We start from the raw sequence: 9,420 nt of genomic DNA, 5'->3' as shown, positions 1-9,420 counted from the left end.
TCTTAACCTTGCCATTGAGAGGCTAAGGTGAAGCAGATGAAAAGGAGAATGAGGGGTGTGCCTCATTGCTTCTATCCCTAATCAGGGAGAGCATTAAATAATAGAAAGTGGGGGAGTTCAGAAAGATGGAACTCTTTCCCCATTATTGACTCGATTAGATCTTGGGTTTTTATCTCAATGCTTCAACCATGTAATGGGAGCAAAGAGAGGACACACTGAATAGTGGGGAATAGATTGCTTATCCCTACCTTCCACCAATTGCCTTACTTGAAGGACTTTTCCTGCTTGGGACAATTTTAAACACACACAGGCATTGCCTCTTAAGGAGGACTTCAGACAGTTTGCCCGGTCAAATAACAGACCGGGACTCCAGACTACATGAAGAAGAAAGGTTTATACCTCAAAAGCAATTGCTAAATAGCAAAGTAAGCAAGTTCAAAGAACTTAAGCAACTAAAGTACCTAAAAAAGGCAAACCAATTAGTAAACAGTTCAACAGATAAAATCAAAAGGGAATGAACCAATAGTCGACCACAGAGGGACCAATGTGCATAGCACAAGACTCAAGTATATGAGTCACACCTACAAAACAAGGGTTAGCACAATATATATAATCCAACTCAATCAAATTTGAATGATCTTTGAGGCATTGGTGCTTAACCTGAAACAATAGCTCAATTGTAAGCTCAAAAGACCACTAGGGCTAGCCTAGGGTCAAAGATGAAAGAAAAAAGTCAAACAGCAAAGGAAAGTCAACCTAATTCATGTTCAAACATTTAAGAAGCAATCTCAATTGGATTCATAATCAAATCATGCACCATTGTCATTTCATACACCAAGGAATGCAAAGCATGGCAAGAGAAGCATACAAAAAGGTCAACAGCAAGACTTCATTCAAAAGTCAACCCAAACAATCTCAAAGATTATCAAATAAATCACATTCAATCCTAACACCTAGCATGGCAAGCATGTCAAATTTCATGGCATTTGGATGAGAGGAAGGCAGTCAATGAAAATCATGAATTCAAATCAAATTCAAGTAAGCATAATGAAAGTCAACAAGCATGGGTCAACTTCAAAAAATCATATCAAATTGAAAACAGAAGAGAAATGAATGAGATTGACACCAATGCAAAGCTCAAGGTGTCTAGTTATCACATATGAAATTTCATGGTCATACAATATGATGTGAGAATTTCACAAATGAAATGGCAATGTGTAGCACAAAAAGTCAACCATAGACTAGGCAGGGAAGAAAATTCACAATCAAATGGAAAACCAGCACAATTAATTCCAAGAAAATTCATACACAAACTAGACATGTGATAGATGATTCATGCAAAAAATTGGGTCATTTGGAGGCCAGGAGACATGTGAACAAGAATCAAGAAGATGCACATCATTGGTGTGACACAAATTGTCACACCCTAGTTCAAAAAATCATATCTAGCAAACCACAAATGAGAAATGTATAAACTCTACATGGAAACAAAGGTCAATGTGTCTAGTTTCACCACAAAAAATTTCAAGCTCATTGGATACAACATGAGTATTTCACAATAGGAATGGCACAAGGTATCAATTATGCATACATGTCAAGAAAATAATTATCAATTAAAATCCAGCCAATGGAAAATTAATTAAAAATCACAATCAAATACTAGACACTCTCATGGACATGATGCAAAAAAAATCAGAATTTTTGGAGTTGAAATGAATTAAAAATGAATTTGGCAAGTTGAGGAATAAATTGGATGAAGCATGAACAAGATAGCATGGCATATGGTCAAACAAGGGTCAACCGATGGCACAAATGTAATTCAGCGCCCCACTTATCAAAACACTGCGTTTTGATTCACACAACGAAATGTTGTGATTGGCTGTTGCCCAATGCAACAGTACACGGGCCAATGGATGAATTTTCTGGGTTTAAGAAAAACCCTAGGGTTTAACAGCAAGGCAATGGCATTTCATGCAATCAACATTACCAAACGAAAATCAAACAAGATGCATCAGCAACATGGCATTAGAAATGATGATATCATGCAACATGAACAATAGCAGCAGCCAATACACATGCATCTATGAAGCTGGATTTTTCTGGGAAGATAACAGGATTCATCATAGCAGCAACATTCATTCATCCTCATTCATCATCAAACAATAACTTTTGAATTGAATCAAACACACAGCATGGCAATGATAACATTCTTCTTGTAACCACATCATAAACAACAAATCAACACAATCAGGAATTTCTGGAAATGAGTCTTAGGGTTTTCAAAACAGAACAACATTTAGCTTCATCATTCATGAACTCGAAAATCCAAAATGTCCAGAAATAAAAAGTAAGCATTGCAATCTCATCAGCATTCATCCAGCATGTATATTCCACACATAGTTTTCATGTAATCATCATCAATAAAGCTAATCGACTGAAAACATACTTGAGCACCAAAATGGAAATCCATATATCTCACAGTATAATTAACCATTTGACATGATTCAAATTTCATAATGCTCAGCAACATTGAAACTACACATGGCATAGTAAAGTTATGAGAAAAGGGTTGGTCGAAAACCTTACTTGATTTGAAGAAATTCGTGCAACAGTGATGTTTTGGATGATTCCAGCTCAAACAGAGGTAGATTATGGTCAATGCTGAAGGATTCTTGAAGGTCTTTTGCTCAAACTAGCTTGAAACAAACTGGTTCGAATTTTGCCATTGGAAGGGGTTGATGTAGCAGCTGCCTTTCCTTTGTTCACAGTCACCCAAAGAATGTTGAGAATGCTTCAAAGATGTTAGCAAATGAGGAAAATACCAAGGGTTCCTGTGGTCTTTGATGATTTTGAGCAGAAATCGTGCTTGAGCAAAGTTGCAAGAATGAGAGGAAGTGTGTTTTCTGGTTGGTAGGCTGTGATTCTGAGTTTGGTTTGATGAATGGATGGTCAAAAGCAATGCAAGGCTGAATTTTGGGACAGACTTTTAGGAAATGGCCAAAGTGAGGTGAAGCCTGAGAGAGTGTGAAGATTGGTTTGTGGTCTGGCTGCAAGTAAGATTCACAATGACAGGAAAATGAGGTTTTACCCTGCTGTCATGTGGTGCTGTTAGTGAGGTTTGGCCGTGACAGGAAAATGAGGGAAAGGCATGCTGTTTTATGTTGCTGGTTCTGCAATGCTTTGGTTCTTTTGAGTTTGACAGATAATGCTAAATGCCAAAGCAAAGTCAAAAATGAGGGAGTAAGTGAAGGTGGTTTGGTCTGCTGCTGTTGGTTGGCAAGGCAGGGTTGTCACTTTGGATGTCTTTGGACAGAAAAAATAGAAATGCAAAGCCAGGGTAAGAGCATGGTTGTTCAGTTTGAGTGAAGTTTTTTTTTGGTTTTTTATGTGTTGTGCTACTGCTCAGGCCAAACTGAATTCAAAAATGACAGAAAAATCTGATGCATGAGGGCTGCTGTTTTGCTGGTCCTTCTGCTGTTGGCTGTTAGCAGGGTTCAATTTCTTTTTGAAGTTTTGACAGCTTTTGGTCAAAATGGCCAAGGATGATTTTCTACAGAAAGAAGTTTTTTGTGTTATGCAGCCCCTAGTCCTCAAATGACAGAAAATTTTTATCCATAAAATCTGCTAAGTGATATGGTACAAGTATGGTTCATGGATTGATGAGATGGACTTGTTGCAAACATGTACTTTCTTCCCAATTCCAAGCAAGTGGGCATGGCTTCTTCTGTGGTTTTGTGCTGCTAAATGAGGTTCAACTAACAGAAAAACAATGATGCACAATGCTGCTAGGTTGTGGTACAAGGCATGGCATGGTTAGTATGGAGTGGTATGGGTGAAAATGTCCTTTTACCAAATTTCAAGCAAGCTAAAGAATGGCCTTATGTACTGCATAATTTGACTTGGCAAACATGTTCTAAATGATATTCCTGAGCTGTTCCAATTGGCCAAATGGTAGAAAAAGGTTTATATCAAAAAGTCAAACATTGGTCAAACTTGCATTTAAATGAAATAGGTCAAAAAATGCCATTTTGATTGGTGAAGTTTTGGCTCATGAAATTTATATTTTTGGAAAGAGGGGATCAAATGTGACTTGTAGGAAAAAACCCCACCAAAATTGGCCAAACGGTTTGGGAGATATGGCCCTTTGAAGTTCAAGATTTTCTGAAATCGATTCGATCATAACTTGCCAACCACACATGGGAATTGAGAGTTCTAGGACTTTTTGGAAATGGGAGAACAAGATCTTCAACTTTCATGTTGGGCAAAAATTCATTTGAAGCTTGTATCATGATGTAAGTTTGAGGATCAAGACTTTCCATTTATGGCAGGTTTCAGTTACAGGTCCAGTTTCCATTTCTGGAAATTTTCTGTTTGACTTCAAATTCTTCCATGATGAGGTTGGACATGACATATGAGGCTTGTATAGACATGAATGAACTCCTTCAAATCAATTCCATCCATCAAATCACTGATTAAATGGCCAGTTGACCAAGTTTGACTTTCTGTTGACTTTTCTAGGGTTTTGCATGATTGAACCACTTCTGATGAATTCCAAACCTTAATTCCTTGAGACCTTGATTTCCAATGATGTCCCAAGTTGTATGAACTCTTGATTATTGGTCATGGTGCCCAAATTCTGCAAGAATGGCCATCATCCATTGCTTTGACTGACTGTTGACTGTCTTTGACCTAATTGCTGATAATTGCTTCAACTGCAAGCGACAAGGTTAGACTGACAATATTTTTGTACTTTTTGGATGATAAACATATGAAAAGCAATAATATACAAATGCAAAACATGCTTGGTGATCAAGAACCACACACACAAGGCAACCTACCCACTAGGAGGGAAGCAAAGGCATGCAATGATCCTTGAGGCTATGATATGAGATGATATGGGCCATGAAGGATCTTAGGGCCAAAATTGGGGTCTTACAGATGCCCCTATTTAAGGTCATGCTAGCCGGAGAAGTGAAGTTTAGAAATCTTCATCTCGACGCGGTAGAATGGGCTTAAATAACAGTAATGAGACAAATTTTGGTCCCTAAAAGACCTCATGATGCAAATGTATGCATGCAGAAGACACAAATTCTGTGGGGAATATGATTCACACAGAAGAAAAGACGATCCATCGGAGTAATATACTCACCAGGAACAGAGACTCTGACAAGACTTTAGTTGGGGTTAAACAAAACTGACACAGCGTGTACAAGACATAACTCTGATTAGAGGATAACAGAAAACAGACTGTAGGCCTCACTGGGGAGTGAAGGACTCACACTGGGAAAAGAAATCCAAAGGAAAATAAATCCATTGGAGAGACACAAGCTGACTCCTGGGGAGAAGCAACGGGAAAACTTCACTGAGGAAGCACCAAAGAATGAGGTGTTACCGGTATGAGGGTAACAAAAATCAGGAAGGAACACCAAGGATACCGGGTTGTAGGTATGTAACAGGTGACCGACCAAAGACGTGAATTGGTGTGTGTTCCAAAACACTCATCATCCTGAAGAGAGCGAAAGCAAACTTGTTTCTAGGATGGATATTTGATTCTGTAAAGAATGCAAATCTTACTCAATTGGGGAAACAAACAAAGTGTTCGACAAGAGAGTGCATGAGATATATTATCTATAGCCGTCAAAACGTAGATAATGTACTCGCATGGAAAGTTATCCTGAACCGGGTTGTAGGTTGTTTGTAGGATAAAATCCGGAGACGTGAATTGGTTTGTGTTCCAAAACACTCATCACCCTGAAGAAAGCTAGAACAGCAGACTTGTTTATAGGATGGACATTCGATTCCACAAGGAATACGAATCCGACTCTGTGGAGAAAACAATCAAAAGATTGACTCGAGAGTGAACGAGATATAATATCCATTACCGTCAGAACGTGGATAATATACTCACAAAGGAAGATTATCCTGAACCGGGTTGTAGGTTGTTTGTAGGATAAAATCCGAAATCGTGAATTGGTTTTGTGTTCCAAGACACTCATCACCCTGAAGAAAGCTAGAACAGCAGACTTGTTTATAGGATGGACATTCGATCCCACAAGGAATACGAATCTTACTCGACTGGGGAAGATCAACAAAGGATTCCGACCAAAGAGCGCATGAGACATATTATTCATAGCCGTCAAAACGTGAATAATAACCTCGCATGGAAGATTATCCTTAACCGGGTTGTAGGTTGTTTATAGGGTAAAAATCCGAAAAGAAAGGCATCAGGATACCAGAATAGGTATATAATGGTGACCAATCAAAAGGAGCAACAGACATTACCGACAAAAGGGTAAATGAAAGGCGATCTGCTGAGGATTCACTGGTGAAAACCAATAATCCAGGGAACACAATCACTGACACAAGGTGAAAGGACCCACTGGGGATAAAATTGCTAGCATACGGCAATTATCCACAAAAGACTTGCGAGGGATATAAGTGCTGATCTGAGCAACTTATCCAAGCAAAGGAAAAATCAACATCAAGAACTAGATGAAGATAACCACAAGGGAAATTGTCATCGGTTGAGATGAACAACAAAGTTAACTCTGCAAGTGGAGAAAACAGGGTTTATGACTACCGGTTTGTAAGTAGAAAAACCGCAAAGATAGGACTTACGACTGCTGGTTTGTAGGCAGAGGGCCAAAAAGGGTGGAGGTGACCACAAAATTAGGGTTTACATCTACCGAATACGGGATAGAAGACCAACAACTCCACGTGGGGATAGAACGAATCACAAATCCGCACGGGAAACCAAAATAGGGTTTATAACAAACCACAAACTGCTGGAGAGCAGGAAAATAGGATTTACAACTACCGACTGTTAGGTAGAAAACCAAAACTCTGGCTGGAGAATAAAAGGTGTATAACCACAAATTCTGTCAAGAAAGCCAGGAAAAGTAGGACTTATAACCACAGGTATGAGGGTAGCGGCCCAAAATTACTCCGCTGGGGAACAACCCACTAGGAAGCACAAGACATTTGACAAATAGCCAATTCGGGAATAATCCGAAAAGACAGACTGAATCAAGACACGTCCTAATGAGGATGTAACTCAAATAGGAACATCCATCCCAATATATGTGTTGGGAGGAAACAGAAGAAACCGTCATCCACGAGGATATATCTCAGTGGGGAACTGCAGAAGGAAAGGCAACATTTTCTGCTTATGGGGCTGACTCTATATGGAGAGATTTTAAACACCCGACATCTGCTTGGGGAGATCTATAAAGAGATCTATATCACCCGTGCAGGAGAACACGACAAGCAAAAGATACATGGCAAGAAATGCAACATGAATATCTGAATGTTTATGAATATGCATGAATATGCGTGATTTATGTTTGATGAATGCTGACAAAACAGACAACTCCAACACAAACAGGTTCAGGAATCAAAACGTCCGGTATTATACTTCCAGGGGAACAACCAGCTGGAGAGCCAATCTGCGGAGATCTTCATGCTGTAAAGCAAAGATCTGCGGGTACTGCTGAAGAAGCAGAGGATCAGAGATATCAGGAAACAACCCAATCAGGGTACAGAAAGTCACAATGGGCAAAGCAGCCACCAAGACGAATCTGTAGGGGAACAAGAGAAGTCCCAAAGTATCTGCAGGGGATCTCAGTGTCAACTGAGAAACAAAAGGATGCATTGCACAAGCACGAACTGTTGTAGAAGCAACTCCACATAACTCCGCTGGGGAACAACCCACTGAGGGAGAGTGATATCATCCAAATAGAATCTAACTGCATAAGCAACTCTACTGGGGAAAACTGTCGGCTACTCTCTTGGGGAACAACCCACTGAGGGAGGACAGATCAAACAAGTAGATTCTGCAACGAACCACTCTACTTGGGAAAGAATATGCATAGCAAACTGATCACAACAAGTAGATTCTGCAATATAAGCCACTCTACTGGGGATCACAAACAGTCAGGAAATTAATCCGTTCTCTGGATGGTAGAGCCATCATCCGACCATACCGGGGATTGAAGGAGTACTCAACAGGCGAAATTGCCATAACAAATACTCTGCAGACTATGCTGAGGAAAAAGATGGTTGAAAACACTGGGATGTCGACCCAATCAACCGCTGAATAGGAAAATAAATCCTACTCTGCTGAAGAGAACAAACTCTGATGGAGAGATAGCAACAATTCCGCAGACGACTTCGCCGGGGAAAAGGTAAAGTACCGGGTATCAAACCGCTGACTTACCGAGTCTTCAAAAGAAAACGATCGTGCTGAGGAAACAGACAACTCCGCTGGCAACTGCACTGGGAAGAGTGATAACAACTCTGCTCGCGAATCCGATGGGGATATCAATAACAGCTCTACTCATGACTGCCGAGGAGACAAATAAAGTCTGGGGCATACGACCCACTGGTGAAAGTGACGGGGCACCAAGATGACAAACCATCAACCGCCGAAACTCACAAGGAAACACCCATGCTGGGAAAACTGCTGCTGGAGAAAACGAAGTCTTCAACAACACTCTGCTTGCGACTATACTGGGGGAACAACCCCAACAACAACTCTATTTGAGGAACAACCCCAACAAAGATCTGAAGAAAGAAGATACCACCAAACCAGGAATATGAACCAATGTCCTACCTGTTGGAAATCATGCCACCCTCGGGAGAGCACTGAGATATTCTTGAGTATCCTTTCAATCTTGTGAATGTTCACTTTGTTTAAAACAATTTTTTTTGAAAAATTTTGATTTGTTTAAAACAATGATATTTTATCAATTTAAAACATGCAAAACATTTGTTGAATTGAAACAAATAGGAGTGCAAATAATTGGATAAAAAGCTCAAATTGATTTGATAGAATGGTAGTCTGCAAATGGCAAGACTCCATAGATCTGTACAAATTTGAAATCAGTGATATATATTGGAAGAGGGCTACATTGAACATAATGATCCTTTCTCTACCAATTTGAATCTCGATGTATTCGAAGCTTCGGTTGACGGCGAATCGAGAATCTTCTGACGAAATGACGACTGATGAACCAGAAAGTCTTGTCAGGATGCAGTTACTTGCCGAATCCCTAATTTTTGCCTAGATTGCCCCAGGGTGAGGTACTCAATCTAGCGGGATGCAAATATTCTCTCTTTTTTCATGTCTCTAATTTTTGCCTGGATTACCCTTGCGGGTTCTCCACCGAGACGCTTATTTTTGCCTAAGCCGCCCTTTCGGGTTTTCAACTTAGCGAGCTATTCTGTTTTTTTCATTTGTTTTTTTTTTCATTTGCATATACTTTTTTTTAGGCAAAGTATCTCTTGACTGCATCTGAATTCACAGGACGAGTGAAATCCTCCCCATCCATTGTTGTAAGCATTAAAGAACCGCCTGAAAAGGCTCTCTTAACAACATATGGACCCTCGTAGTTTGGAGTCCACTTGCCCCTGGAATCGGGC

Source organism: Lathyrus oleraceus, chromosome 4, assembly GCF_024323335.1.
Source record: "Lathyrus oleraceus cultivar Zhongwan6 chromosome 4, CAAS_Psat_ZW6_1.0, whole genome shotgun sequence".
Classification (NCBI taxonomy): Eukaryota; Viridiplantae; Streptophyta; class Magnoliopsida; order Fabales; family Fabaceae; genus Lathyrus; species Lathyrus oleraceus.
Note: the sequence above shows the minus strand (reverse complement) of the source record.